Source organism: Cataglyphis hispanica, chromosome 4 (assembly GCF_021464435.1).
Source record: "Cataglyphis hispanica isolate Lineage 1 chromosome 4, ULB_Chis1_1.0, whole genome shotgun sequence".
Classification (NCBI taxonomy): Eukaryota; Metazoa; Arthropoda; class Insecta; order Hymenoptera; family Formicidae; genus Cataglyphis; species Cataglyphis hispanica.
The window spans coordinates 10,740,300-10,754,818 of NC_065957.1; the positions used below are offsets into that span (position 1 = coordinate 10,740,300).

A 14,519-nucleotide genomic window follows, 5' to 3' on the forward strand; every position below is an offset into this window, starting at 1 on the left:
GTGCTCTCAATTGCATTTGTCACACATGGATTTGATTTTATTATATAAATTATGTAATAAATCTTCCTCTCTCTCTCTCTCTCTCTACTTTCTTTATAGCACATACCGGAATTATCGTAATAAGAACATGCTTATGACTAAAAGTAAATTTTAACACTATACCTCTTTTGCGTTACGAACGCAGACGTTTACTCCGCACGCGGAGTCGTTCGGGTATGTATTGTAGTACGCTTCTTCAGGATAATTTGCATAATTGTACTAAAAAAAAATTTATTAGCAGTTTTATGTTCTTACAGCTTAAGATAGAAATTGGAATCATAATCAAATATTCGTGTTAGTCTTGTTATGAATATTTATATTGATAATATTAATTTTATGTATCTAATATTGCGACTTGTATAAAAATTCATATTTCATTCGTTTCTTTCTATTGATTGTACAAGCCAAAGACAGCATATGTTAATATTTAACAAATTGATTCATTCCAGGAAACTTTAACGTTCCAAATGCTCGTTAACGAGACAACTATAATTTCTTGCGAAAAACGGACTAACGAGCCGACGCCATTCCCGCAATTAGCCGCGTGCGTAAACGCAGCTCGGCCGGACAAAGGATTACGAATCCACTTGCGCGCGATGATGAGAAGGCGTCTCTAGTCGCGATCGCATAAATCAACGTAAAAACAGAGAGCGGTCGCTCGGCGAGACGAGGGAGAGTCTGCGGAGGAGACCGAGTGCGCGAGAAAGGGTCAGGCCGGTCGCGGCCGGTGGGCACGGCGGTCAGGTTGTATCACCAGGTATATATATATATGTACCTGGCGGGTTCTGGAAAACATTGACGCGCGACAAGAGGCAACGCACCCGTCTCACCGATGACACAGCGGCGCACGTGCGCTCGAAGTAGTCGAGTATAAATAATACAAGACACGGACAAAGATGCCGCCCTCCCAACCATTTGTTTAAATTAAAATTATCCCTGCGGCTCGAAGAGAGACCCGCGAGACAGAAAGAAAGAGAGAGAGAGAGAGAGAGAGGCAGAGGCCCGGGTGCGCGTGTCGCCGCACGATCGCACGCGGGCCTTTTATTATGATTGTTAATGGTCGGTTGGTCGTATGTTAGGCGCGGGCTCGCAAAAGAAGAGTGAGCGCGTTTACACCGCCAAGTTTTGCGAAGGTGTTGTATTATACATGCGTGTACGACTTTGGAATGCGTACATATAACTATCTATATACGGAATTTTCCTGCGTCTTATTCTCTGAAATATTTCTTTAACGTTTGATTATTTTCACTTTATTTTAATTTATGTATATATATATATATATATATATATATATATATATATATATATGCTCATATTTTTCTAATCGATAATTGTATTACATCGTCGATTTGATACTGATGTATGTGTGTTAGTGTCAGAGTTTTCTAGATTAATTTCATAGCTTAAAATGACACAGTTCAAGACTTAAGAAAATTGGCTTTGTACATCAAATAAAGATAGAGATCCAAGATCTTCTCATAAGTTTTGATTTTATCAGAATTTACAACTATAAAAAATACCGGTTGTCAAGCCTCACCGTTTTGTCACATAATCACATTTTCAATCGCGGCTTGAAGTATTTATTGGTCAAGATACGCAGAAGCCTATGGATTTATCGGCGATCCGATGACGCGTCGTTACGAGAAAGATGAAGCTGATCGTCAGGATCATAGGAATCAAAGTGAACAGAGGGTCGTAATAGAAACATCAGGAATGCCGGGCATGCCATGACGTTAAATCTGCTGGCCGATACCGATCTTGCTCCTATCAATAGCCTTATGAGAAATTCTTAACTGGATCCTGGAAATGTAGCGATTCATCGGCGACTTTACGACGATCGTTACGGACGTCCTGTCGATTCTGCCCGTAGCTAATTGAATGTTTTCTCACAGGGTGAGAAAGCGAACGAAAAGGAAAGCAGGACCCCGACGACGTTATTCGAGTTCTCATTTGTAACGACCGCAATCAGCGATCTACTTACATCTGTACGAACTAATTTTCCAATTAGCACTACAGTAGCTGCGTACTTAGCTCGATAAAACTAAATTAATAATGACGACAACGAACGCGGTATATGATGCACGTTTTATTAAGTGTACGCCTCGACGTTATTAACGTTAGAACGGAAAATGGACCGACTGTTACTAATTAATGTAACGAGGAAGTGAGCCAGCAGATCCATTTGTGATTTATGAAAACTGTATTTCATATCTGCTACATGTGTATACAAACATAGCAATCGCCGGCTTAAGGACATCATGCCATGCTATATTTATGACATATTATAACAGTAAATATTTTAATAAAAAAAAAACGACAATTTTATATTCTATTGTGAGGCAAATTAAAACTTTATACAATGATTTGTTAAAAAAAAATTAAGAGTCCTAATAATTATGCTATATTTATGACATATATTGTTAGATATTTTAATTAAAAAAACGAAAATTTTATATCCTTTTGCGAGGCAAATTAAAACTTTATATAATGATTTAAAAAAAAAAAAATTGCTTGTCTCGCTTGAACAAGACTCTCGTCAGGATCGAGACTGTCGGGTAACAAAACGAAGGATAATTGCGATTATAATTCTTACATCGCGTTAAACACAGGTTTCTATTGTAGCAATATTTAAAAAAATCAGGTTTGACACGACCGTGACAGTACGAGCAAAAGTAAGGATAGCCTCCATATATACATATTTGTGCACGCACATTTAAGTACATCTTTACGAACATAACGATTTATGGATCAGCAGATAAGACTCTTTATCGCTATTAAAGAAACTCGTAAAAAGCCACGAAGGTCTCTTCTTTGAGAAAAAGAGGTTCGCCGTAAAGCTAATAATGTTTGTCTGCGATTTTGCCACGTTAACATGGTAAATGAATAGGATTCTCATATTATATATTAAATTATAAAATAATACTGCGTTATAAAATAAATTTGCTTAGATTATGTGTATATTAATGGTGATAATGAATTAAGATCTCTAAAAATGAAATTTATTTATCATCAAGCTTTCACACAAGCGTACCTTTTTATTCTATCTATTATAATTTACATTCAATCATTAATAAGGTGTGAGTATGAGATTGAGACCGGAAGTCTCAATCTTGTCCGCTGCACTTTGCAGATTCGCCGACATTAGATTGGTTTTTAATTAGTTTTAGGACATAAAAATTTATCGCGGTGGACGAGCACGCAAGTAATGATCGTGTTCTTGGTAATCTTCGATCGTGCTTCACCCAATATACGATGCGACTATGGTTCCTAATGATCGAATCTCCGGTTGAGAATTAAACGAGATAATTACTTTTCTTCGAAAAAACATTGGAAGGGCACTGTATTGTATCATTTGTCAACGCCGCTTTTTAAATCGTATATTGTCTGTATCAATTATTAAATTAATATTAATTCATTAATGATTAATTATATTTCATCTCTTTGACATTATCCAATTTAATAATTAGAATTAAAATTATAAGAATCGATTGATCTTGTGTGTATGTGTCATGTATTATATTGTTTATCATGTCTAAATATAGCTGTAGACGAGATAGACAATGAGGTCTTTGATTATTCCATTTCTGCCTTCCAAATGACTCATATCGACCCGTATCTTTTTTCATCGCCAACGAACAATTCTTTTCACGACTGCGACTGTTGGCGCGGTGAAAAAGATTTGCATGTGCGGTCGCATTTGTCCTCGTGATGATTCGTCGTGCATTCAATAGACACTCGCGATTAAGCCGAGATCCACGACGATTCGATTACTCGTTTATCATGCCGTTTACGTGTTTGTAAAACGCAAAACTCGTTTCTGCATCGATTTGTTCTTCTTTCATCAATCGAGTCCTCGTTCTTCTCGTTCCTCATCAACTCCGCGAGCAATTTACCTTTATTTTTACATTGTAAAACACTACCACGCCACGTTCGACATCGTTTTATCGAATTCTGATCTTCTTCCCCGGCTCCTCTCTCTGTCCTTCATCGCTGTTTGAATGCGATCCGCCTGATAGTCGAATAGCGATGCCAGATGTTAGGCCAAGGCAATTTGCGTAACGATCGATTTACGACAGCCGTATACGCGTCTACATGCATACGCGTGCGCGTGTTTACACACGCGAATACCCGACACGGCGCCGCAGCGTGCACGCTCTTCCCACTTTAATGAAAGTCCAATAAAGTCGTTCCCGCTCGAACGATCTTGGATCGCGACTTAACGCGGTTCAACGACTTTCGGCGGGCACTGAAGAATTCATTAAAACTGCGCGGAGACGGGGAGAGAGGGAGAGAGGAGTCTCGCATCCTTAAATAGATAAATTACGTTTCTTACGACACGGATAAGATTTTCTTATTGATGAATCTCGAGAATAATTTTGCTGCAACAATTTAAACAGAAATTTGAAGAAATTTTTCGTTCGGATAATCGATTAAATCATGATTTTTCTAAAATCTTGAATTAATTTCAACTTGTTCAAAGTTGAATTTGTTGCGAGAATGAATATGTGGAATCATTTATGCAAAGTTTCTTACAAAGAATTTTTGAATTTTTAAAATTTTTTATTAATTAATCAAATTACCATTCACGATTAAAATATATTTTGTGAACTATATAAGAACGTCTTAATAGTACGAATTTGAGTCTTATTAATTGACGTAACATCGAATAAATGTTATGTCAAACAAATAATAAAAATTAAATGATAATATAGAAAATATTCATGTCTATTTATATAATAATTCTCGTAAAGATTTTTTAATCCTTTTTTCTCTCTCTTTCTCTCTTTCTCAAAAAATTCGACGGCAGGATACCTGATCAGTGCTGGTAAACATTTCATGGATCGTTAGTTGGTTGTTGACGAGCAACTGTTTGGACATTATGCCCTGCTTCCATGTAATCTCACCGATCTTTCCCGGTGTTCTTTACGGGAGGCGGGGAAGTCTAGATCGGCTGGTCGTGTGGCGATCCATTACACCTTCGCCGTCGTATCAGTCTCGCAGCATCTGAGACAAAGGACCGGCAAGAAGGCGAAAAAAAACATGGAGGGGACGAAATCGAGAGGAGAAAAAAAGGTATCCATGTCAACTGGCGGCTGTTCCACGCGTAAAGTTCACGTAGCTGTCGACGATGACGGATTTCGACCGTGGAAACCGATAGGATCGCTGTTTTCGGTGACGTTCGTCGATCTATCATTCACTCGAAATCGTCCCGCACCGATTATGCGAAAGATCGTGCGTGATAACATTCGGATTGAAGGAAGTCTTATTTGATAGAATCTCCATATCTTTTTATAATAATAGTCTCAATAATAGCAAACCTTGATGAAATTTAAAATTACGAAAAATACACTTCGATCCTCCTGTGTTCGTAATTCGTTAAACATCATTTTAAACATAATAAGAATAATAATTAATTTCAAAACGCTTTATGTATGTGTCACAATATTTAGAGAAAGATGCACGTTATTTGTATTCCATATCATAGAATTATCTCATGCTGATGAGCCGCGGATACTCGATTTCGGTATAGTTGGCTGTTATTTGAACGAGAGTTTGTCGGAGAGAAGCGATGGACGCGGATGGATCCGCGGAAAGACGTGGATCGGCGTGTGTGGATGTTAGTCGTGAGGACAAACGGAGACGGACAGATGCGGCGGTAACGTTGCTATAGACGAGGAGCGGATACACGACCACGGTATGGAAGAAGGACAGACGCGTCCCGGTTGCAGAGACCCGGCAAGAGTACGGCGAAAGAAGAGACGATGGAAGAAGAGAGTGGAGGGCGGTGAGGAGAAACGGGAGACACAGAGGGAACTTGTTATGCTTTGAGAGATATGGCGGAGGCCCGCGGAATACATAATTTTGTAAAGACAAAAATGCTGCGGTCGTGCCTCGGCGGAGTCGCATTTTTCCTTGTTTCACGAAATGTTCAGGCTCGCCTTTTTCCCTCCGTCCTTCTCGTCCCTTCCTCCCCGCTCAACGCTCCCTTCGTCCTCTTCTCTCTTTCTCCCCCTCCTCGATGTGTCCTCTATTTCTCTTGCTCCCTCCTTCGTCCCGCTCATGTCTTCCTCGTCTGAGTTACCTCGGTGCATCATCCCTTTCTCGTTTCTCCGGTAATGCGCCGCGGAATGAGAAACGTTTTGTAAAAAATGTATCCGCATCTTCGTAGGTACGTATACTGTGTGTACGTACCCTGTAGCATCTCGCAGGGCGCGCGGCCGCGAGGACGCGCAGATGTGTTGCAGACGGGACGTGTGTTGCCACGTGTGTTGCGCGTGTACGTGTTAACGTTGCCGTCGTCGTCGACGTGAATTCTGATGCCGGTGCGTTTGGCAATTTGCAAGTTCCCAGACCGAGATTTGTCGCTGACGCAACAAATGCGAGGCGCGACCGAAGCAGAGTATTTTTTTTCTCTCGTTTTTTTTGCGTGAAACGCACGCTGAACGTTCACCTCGCGTTTACGATTCTTCCGGATATTTCCAGTCGATGCTCGCCTCACTTGTCCCTGCGTCAGATTCTAACTTTTCGCGTTCGTATTGTGCTTTTGCGTTCAAAATTGCAAAATATATTAAAACCAATTTCTCTTATTATTACAATGGAAAAATTAATTGATAAACACATGGTATTTAGGAATTATAGGCCACTTTGCCATAAATATATTCTATGTAGATTTAAAGATCGGTATCTGTTCGCGTTCCAAAGTGTACCGACTTCCCGACTATAATTCTTTAACTGAGATATCGGCGCGGCCATAAAGAACGAAAGACTATTGTCTCGAGGACAAAATGTAGCCAATAAGCGTTTGGTCACGGAAATAGGCGAGACGTGCATAACGGTCTCTCTGAGAAGGAGAAATTTCCATAAACTCCCCATCTCCCCGCGCGCCGGCTCGTGTCTTCTTTTACCTCTTCGTTCTTCTTTCGCTCGTGCACGAGAACGTCGTCGTCTCCTTCCTCACGAAGGAAGGAGAGCCATCGTCCTATCTTTCTCGCGCCAATCATCACCGAGCTCACTCGCTCTGCTTCTTCTCGTACATAGTTGAGATCCCTAACTGATTTTAGTGGTTTCCCTTTGACTTTTTGACGGCTTACAAGGGCCGACAGCCATTCAAATACTTCTGTAACCGCGTGCAGGGGACCGTCGGCTCCATAACTAACCTCGGTCAACTCTCGAGAGGGTCAACTTTCCCGTTCTCTCTCTGTTCCGCTTTTACGTGACTATATGTCAGAGGAAAAGAGTCTCACGATCGAACTCCTACAGTCCCGATAGGGAAAGCCTATTGGATATATTAGTGACCATCCCATTCGCTACTGGCAAAACGCATAAAACTCACGGATAAACACATTTTCCTTTCGAGTAACAATAGAATTAATCTCTAACCAGAAAGCTCTAACTGTCTAATTAATTGAATCATACATGAATAAATTCAGATTTTATAAAATTGATTTTTGTAAGATTTTTTTATAAACTATAAATGATTTCTCATTTTCGATTATCTCTTTCGTATATATGACGTTAATAATAATAATATTTATAAAATTATTTGCCCGAAAATATCAATATTGTTTATTAAACAATTATTAAAATAGCATGAGCAATGCGAGCGTGAAAGCAATATACTATCTGTTTTGGAATCTTCGAAAAGTTGGCAAATTAATGAAGCGGTCAAGCGATCATAAAAGATAGGCGAGTTGTGTATGCGCGTCGTTTGATGAAGAAATAAAATTATATATCCCTTCCCCTTTTTCTTTCTTTCTTTCTCACTCATTTGTCTCTCCTCTCTCGTCCGTTCAGTGCGTACCGAGATACAAGGCAAGACGTATCTCTCGCTCGCACTTTAGCGGCGACTTTATTTTTTTTTTTTTATATCTCTCCTCCGCGGTTTATCCGAGTCACCGATCGCGTAGATTCCCAGAACCGGCCGAAACAATATCATAACTCGTCGGGGCCGGGAGCCAGCGGCCATAAATAGAAACGTTCGTACCTGATGCAGGGAAAGCCGACTGCTTCGTATTCCACCCGCGCATGGAAGGGGATCAGAGGATGCCTCGGGGCGTGCGGGGATTCACGATAATTATGATGCGTCTTAAAGTATCCACACCGAGCGATCGGTTTTTGATGGCAATGACCAAGACTAACCCGTCTGTGGCCAATGCGACAGCAGTTTTCGCAATGCAAGTCTGGAGTCGAAACCCCATCTGCGTGATCAAAATTCACGATCGATGAAAAGAACGAACTTACTTCGTGATACTTTCGCAAATTCTTTTTACGATCTACGTTTGGAAATTACGAGAATAAAAATATTGCTGTATCAATTTTATAAATAAATCAAAATAAAATTATGAGAAACGTATTATTAAGATATTAAAAAATCTAAAATGTATTAAAGATAATTAGAAAATATATAAAGTTGTCACATGTATTAAAGATAATTAAAATACATATATGTGTGAGCGTTAAACTTTCTACTGAGTTACTGCACAATTGATGACGTTAGAATTACATCTTCAAAGTCATCAATAATTGAGAAATGCGATAAAAATTAATTTAAATTACGATTTCACCTGTCTGTCATAAGAACATTTTCAGATTTGAAGATTAGATTTACAAGTAGAAAAGCATGAGATAAATATATATTATACAAATAAAAGATCGATATCTTCGAAAAAAAATTATACATGCGTCTTTTTTATGCGCTTCTTTTTCTTCTGTAATATTATTTTAATAGATTATTTAATGGGTCATGTTAATTACATTAAGAACCAAAACAGAGAGACTTTTCGACGCTACTATTGTGTAATGGTGATGCTTTTCTGAGATTTTCTCGACAGTTTGCGATAAATATCTCGACATTTAGGCGAGAGTTAACCCTGACTGAACAGCTCGTGAACCTGAAGAACTGCCGGACCGGTCGGGCCGAGAACGAAAGTGCAGTAATAAAACGAAACAAACGATGACGATGGCGCACACGTGTTCGACACGATTACTATTCCGCGGCAGTGCCTGCCCGGTGACTTATGTTAATGCCGTAATTATATCATCCTAATCTAGCGAGTATACGCCGCGTATACGTACATCCTACGTGGCCGCATCCTATCAAATACCCATCTTGAAAACTACCATACGTGCCAGAATGCAAGCTCGATCTACGAGCCCTTGCGTCGCGGTTTCCGTAAAACTCTAAAGATAGCCGAGAATTCGGCGAGCTTTCCGAGGAGAAGCCTTTCGGGAAACATAATTAAATGCGCACAGATAATTATAATAAATACGCGAGTAAATGAATTATTAAAAAACAACAATTATAAAACGCACGTATATATACTTTCTGAATGTAATTCTAATTTTGTTTATATTAAAATTGCCATAAAGATAATTATTTTTAAATTCTTAATTAATTTCAGCTGCAAAGACACATATGTATCCCTTTGTTACGTACTGATTATACATATATAATACATTTGCGACGAGAGGGAACGGATTCGTATGCGACGCGCGGTAGCAGAAAGATTTTCGCGCGGTGTACAAATTAATTATTTCCTGCAGGCTCGCGACAGCGACAGACCATCGTCGCTTCGCGATGTTGGTAACGAGGATGAAGTTATTCAAAGGAAACTGGGGATCGCTTTGGTCATCTTTTCCACGGATTTCCGTCCCTTTGACGATTCCACTTCATTCTATACGGTCCGAGTCTTTCGACACATTCGCCACGGACGACTCCGGTTGGTTACCTCCGCCTTCCAGAACGAAGAATAGGCACTAGAACTACGGGCTGTGCTCGCTTAATCCGCGAATCGAAGCTTTCATGCATAATTCATTACACTCCGTCTCTCTTTTTCTCTTTACCTCCCGTCTCTGTTCCTCGCCACCTTTTGAATCGGAAACTTTTGGAATTCTCTCTCTCTGTCGTTTCTCAAGGGGAAATTTATCGCGCTTATGGTATTCACACTATGAAGAAAAGTCCACGATGTTCGGTGCGACCAATGTTCAGGATCTGGAAAACGCGCTGCCATGAACCGCATTAAACGTATTTGATGCTCTAATATAATCGTCATGCGTATATAGCAACATACGTCACGATGCCGACTGCTTTCAATTCTTCCCGATTGTTATCGATAAGAAATTACTTCACTTTGATATTTCGAATTTTTTCTTATAAACTTCATTTTGGATCTACACTATATTCAAGATTTAGTTGCTTAAAAAAATCAGTTACCGTTATTAAATAATATGATTATTATTTTATTAATATCATGAACGATACGATCGTTCTCCCGATCTGTTTCTTTCTACTTAATCAATTCACAGCAGTTCTGTCAACCGGCCAAAATTATCCATAGTGTCGTTCCTCTCGAAAGGGGCTTCGGACAATTCCCATAAAACTTCTCGTGAAACGTGCTGTCTTTGTCCGCACAAGGAGATCTTAATTTATAATGATTACCGGCGTTACCCGTATGCGATCAATCTCGAATCGGCAATTGTAATTGATACCGGCTCGATGACTCGAGGGAGAGACGCGAGGATGACCGGGGACGACGGGGGTATCTTTCTTTCTCGCGTCAGATACCCGCATATATGCATCGCACATAGGACCACTAACACGCGCGGTTCCGTACATAATATCAATTTATGTGCCATAACGGACAGCGTAGCTGCGTGATTGGATCCTTCATGCTTCGACTTGCACACGCGTTCGTGACTATATAGCGGGTTCACACATCTAATATCGCCCTATAAATTCTGAAATATTAATAATATCCTTTTCCCCTTGCTGCTTTCCTTTTTCTCCCCTCTCCTCTATTTTCCCTGACCACCCTTGCGCCACGATGTTCGAAATACGCTGTGTGAGACGGCCTGCATTATCTGAGAATTTATGACCGTTTAGACAAAAAAGGCATCAGTTAGTTGCCTTTAGAATCTCTCGCATTCTGAATCTAATTCATTGTTGCTGAAGAGAAATGAGAGTATCGTATCATCCACGAGGATATTAGATTTTATTAAATGGAATAGTTACAGAATTATTAAAAAACTATTCTTCTTATATGCAAATCTTTATAAGATATATATATATATATATATATATAAATTATTTTCACTGTTATTACTTTCTTGTTATATACTAACCAAGTGACATTATTTCGCGGAAGATTCCCTGCCAAAATCTGGCTACTATAATTATCGGAACTAACATTTCAGAGAGAGAGAGAGAGAGAGAAGTGCGCTTATGTATATAGGTGTATAACGGATTTATGGTCGCAGAATTCAGCGACGGGATATGTCTCGCCTTCGTACAATTTCGGAGACTATATTAGCATTAGAGAGACGAGCATAACCTTCTCCTGGGCCCGGTGAGACCCAGGTAGACCATCCTACGCATTGGTCCAACAACGACAAACCACACCCCGCCTTTGGACAATGGGTGACGCACTGCACTCTCGCCTCTCCCTTTCTTGAATTATGATTTAAGTGGTCCTATACACATATATCGTTCGGCTTCGATTCTCTCGATCAATGATCTTAAAATGATATATTTTCGCGGATCGGATTATAACCCATGGCGCAGGTAGACACCGGCCGTTCCGTATCGATAGAAATTTTTGGAAACCGGTATGCCTGTGAGAAGAGATTTATATCTCGCGTTAATATTCATGATCTATATTTTTTATATGCTATTTTATTAATTTTAGGAAAATGCTAATGTACTTTTTTGGGGTGCAAATAAAAATTTCATTATTATATACTTAATATTATTGTAATATTATTAATATAATGTTTATTATTCTTTTATAACAATATTGTAGATATTAAGTAGTTATAAAACTGTAAACTAAATTAGATAAAAACAAATATTTAGAATATTAGATAAAAACAAATATTATTAGATAAAAACAATATTTAGATAAAATATTGTTAGATAGAAATATTATTAGATAAAAAAAAAATATTTAAAAAAATTTATTTTTTAATTTGATTTCTAACTTCTATTTATACTAACTTTTTATTCAGAATTAAATTTTTTATAAAATCTCAAAATCTGGCCGAAACATTTGGGTCCTGCATACCTTGTCCGAAATGTCATTCCACAACGAATATTATGCGCAGATGAATATATGTATTGCAAGGATTGTATTTACATTAAATTATGCAAGGAAAATTATAGTGCCGTAGCGGATAGCAAGTGTGAAGATCGTTTGTTTTATATTATACAGATCTTTATCATCATACTAGAAATTATTGTTGCACACAAATGCTGAAAAATGTCTGTTCTTCTTCGTGATTTATGACAACATAATGTAGGCAATCTTTGCCGATGCGAAAAATCTACAAACTGAAAGTGATGACATTTCAACGATCGTAATGTCATTGCAATAGCGAATCGTGACTATGATCGTTGCGTAATGTTCCATCTCTCAAGAGAACTCGGAGCATCATTCGAAATGAAACTTACCGTTATTACCCGTCTCATACGCAGAATTAGTTTTATCCCACAAAATCATTTTTGCAACAGATTTTTTTTGTTAGTAGTAGTTTTACAGAGACTTCTATGTATAACACAAGAATGCGTCTGAAAATTTTTAGCACGACAATAAATTATTTCTTTAGATAAATCGCAATTTATGATAGAAATCTGTAAAACATTGTATTATATAAAAATTAATTTTTGTTTATATCTCGCATATCTTAGATATACAATAAATTTTTTGTCAAATCAAAATGTAAATCTTTCTCTGCTTATTATACATATATTCTTGCTTACATGTTGACAACCTTGACGACTCGTCATCGCCAAATCGTTATTCCGACAAATAATAATACGTCAATCAAGTCGAAGGCACTGATAAAGAAATCAGTAGGTCGATCATAAGTGGTAGGACCTCCAGCCGCGCGACGCAGACGTCTCTCTGACAAATGAACCTGCCGATACAGTGATTGCCGCGAGATCGAGTCAGACGGACTAACCGTGACGTCTTCATATCGAAGGCCCTTCCTCCATAACGTTGTCCGTCACACAAATCGCCTAACCAGCCTTCCAGGATGTCACCGATTTATTTTACGAGCCGGTCCATGATCCTGGGCGCGGCATTCTCCCATTTCTTCATCCACCCTTCTCCCTCCTCTTTTTAGACTGTTATTGAGTCCTTACGCGCGACACGTCCTGCGGGTTCTCGATGCAGGCACACAGATCGATGGTTTATTGAAAGTCATTACCTTCTACGGGGTTATAAGTTTCGGTTCTTTTTCGACAAGGATAGTGACGCCTCGATCCTGCCTCGGGATATTGATACTGGTTTGTTCGTCGCGGGAGGATCGGGAGGCACGAAAAAAAAGGAGAATCATAAGGCAAGCGCAATCACGTCTCTCGTCTCAGAAGATCGAATCTCGAGATACAGGGAGAATTTCAAGCGTGCTTCCTCGCGTCGGTAATTCCACGCGCCCGGACACGACCCTTTGCATTTTTAGTCACACCAAAATCGCTTAAGACGGGACACGAGTAAAACATTACTAATTTGATTGAAAATAAAATAAATCAGCAGCTGGGCTTATACAGGATGTCCCAAAATTCCGGTTTTAATATATAATAATTCTAATAACAGATTTTTTCATCAATTTTGAGTCGTTATTCAGAATTCTAGAACACAATATAATAATCTTGCATTATATGATAATTATTAGCATACTATATCTAGAGCATAGTTATTAATTATTATAACTTGTTCAAATTTTACATGCTTACTCCTAAAAAAATTAATGACACAGAGAATGGTAAAATACGGCGCTGCAATTATTTATGATTAAACTGCTTCCATGACCATCTCAAAGATCAGAACATCGAGAAAGTGATGAAGAATTAAAGTGAAAGGTACGTCTACCGTTTTTTTTTTTTTCAATATCTCCCGGTAGAAAAGGATCCTTCGGGTAACCTTTAATTAGCGGGAGCAATTAGAAAATTGCTCTAGTCGTGCGGAGATAAGCTCGATTTATCATCGTCTGAGAAATTGACCTATCGAATATGTTTTTCTTAAAAGCCAAGTGCTACGGATTTTGACCTGCTACTACCTGATGAGACCAGGTAATAGTTTCAGAATTGTGAAACAGTGCGAGAGAAATACGACCATAGGCATTCGACAATTGTAATTCATTGTATAATTTTTTAATTTTGAAAAAAAAATTATTAAATATGTTTCATTATTATTTATCAATAAGTTTCTTATAGACAGCCGCTTATTTAGCTGGAATATTAATCACAATCAAAATAATTATTTATAATTATTATTACAATTGAAATCGGAAATTAGGCTTATTTCTGGCTTTCATTTTCAATGATCATCGACAGTAATAGCAGAATCCACGCATGAGTTGCGAATCTACGTCTTCCTCCATTTCCGTTGCAGAGTGATCTCGTCTGTTGCGAGTCGAGTGGCGGCTCGGCGGCGGCGGCGGTGGTGGCGTCGCGGGCACAAGAAAAATTGATACGTGGGCCC

General features: G+C 38.8%; 1 protein-coding gene across 1 annotated transcript in view; it reads right to left on the reverse strand.

The window, feature by feature from the left end:
* Positions 1–13,758, reverse strand: part of LOC126848808 (retinol-binding protein pinta-like) — a 562,409-nt gene extending 548,651 nt beyond the window's left edge. The window contains exon 1 of the mRNA XM_050590031.1: positions 13,749–13,758. The gene's annotated coding sequence lies outside the window, so the exon portion shown is untranslated. The remainder of the gene's footprint in view (positions 1–13,748) is intronic.
* Between the last annotated feature and the right edge of the window lie 761 nt (positions 13,759–14,519).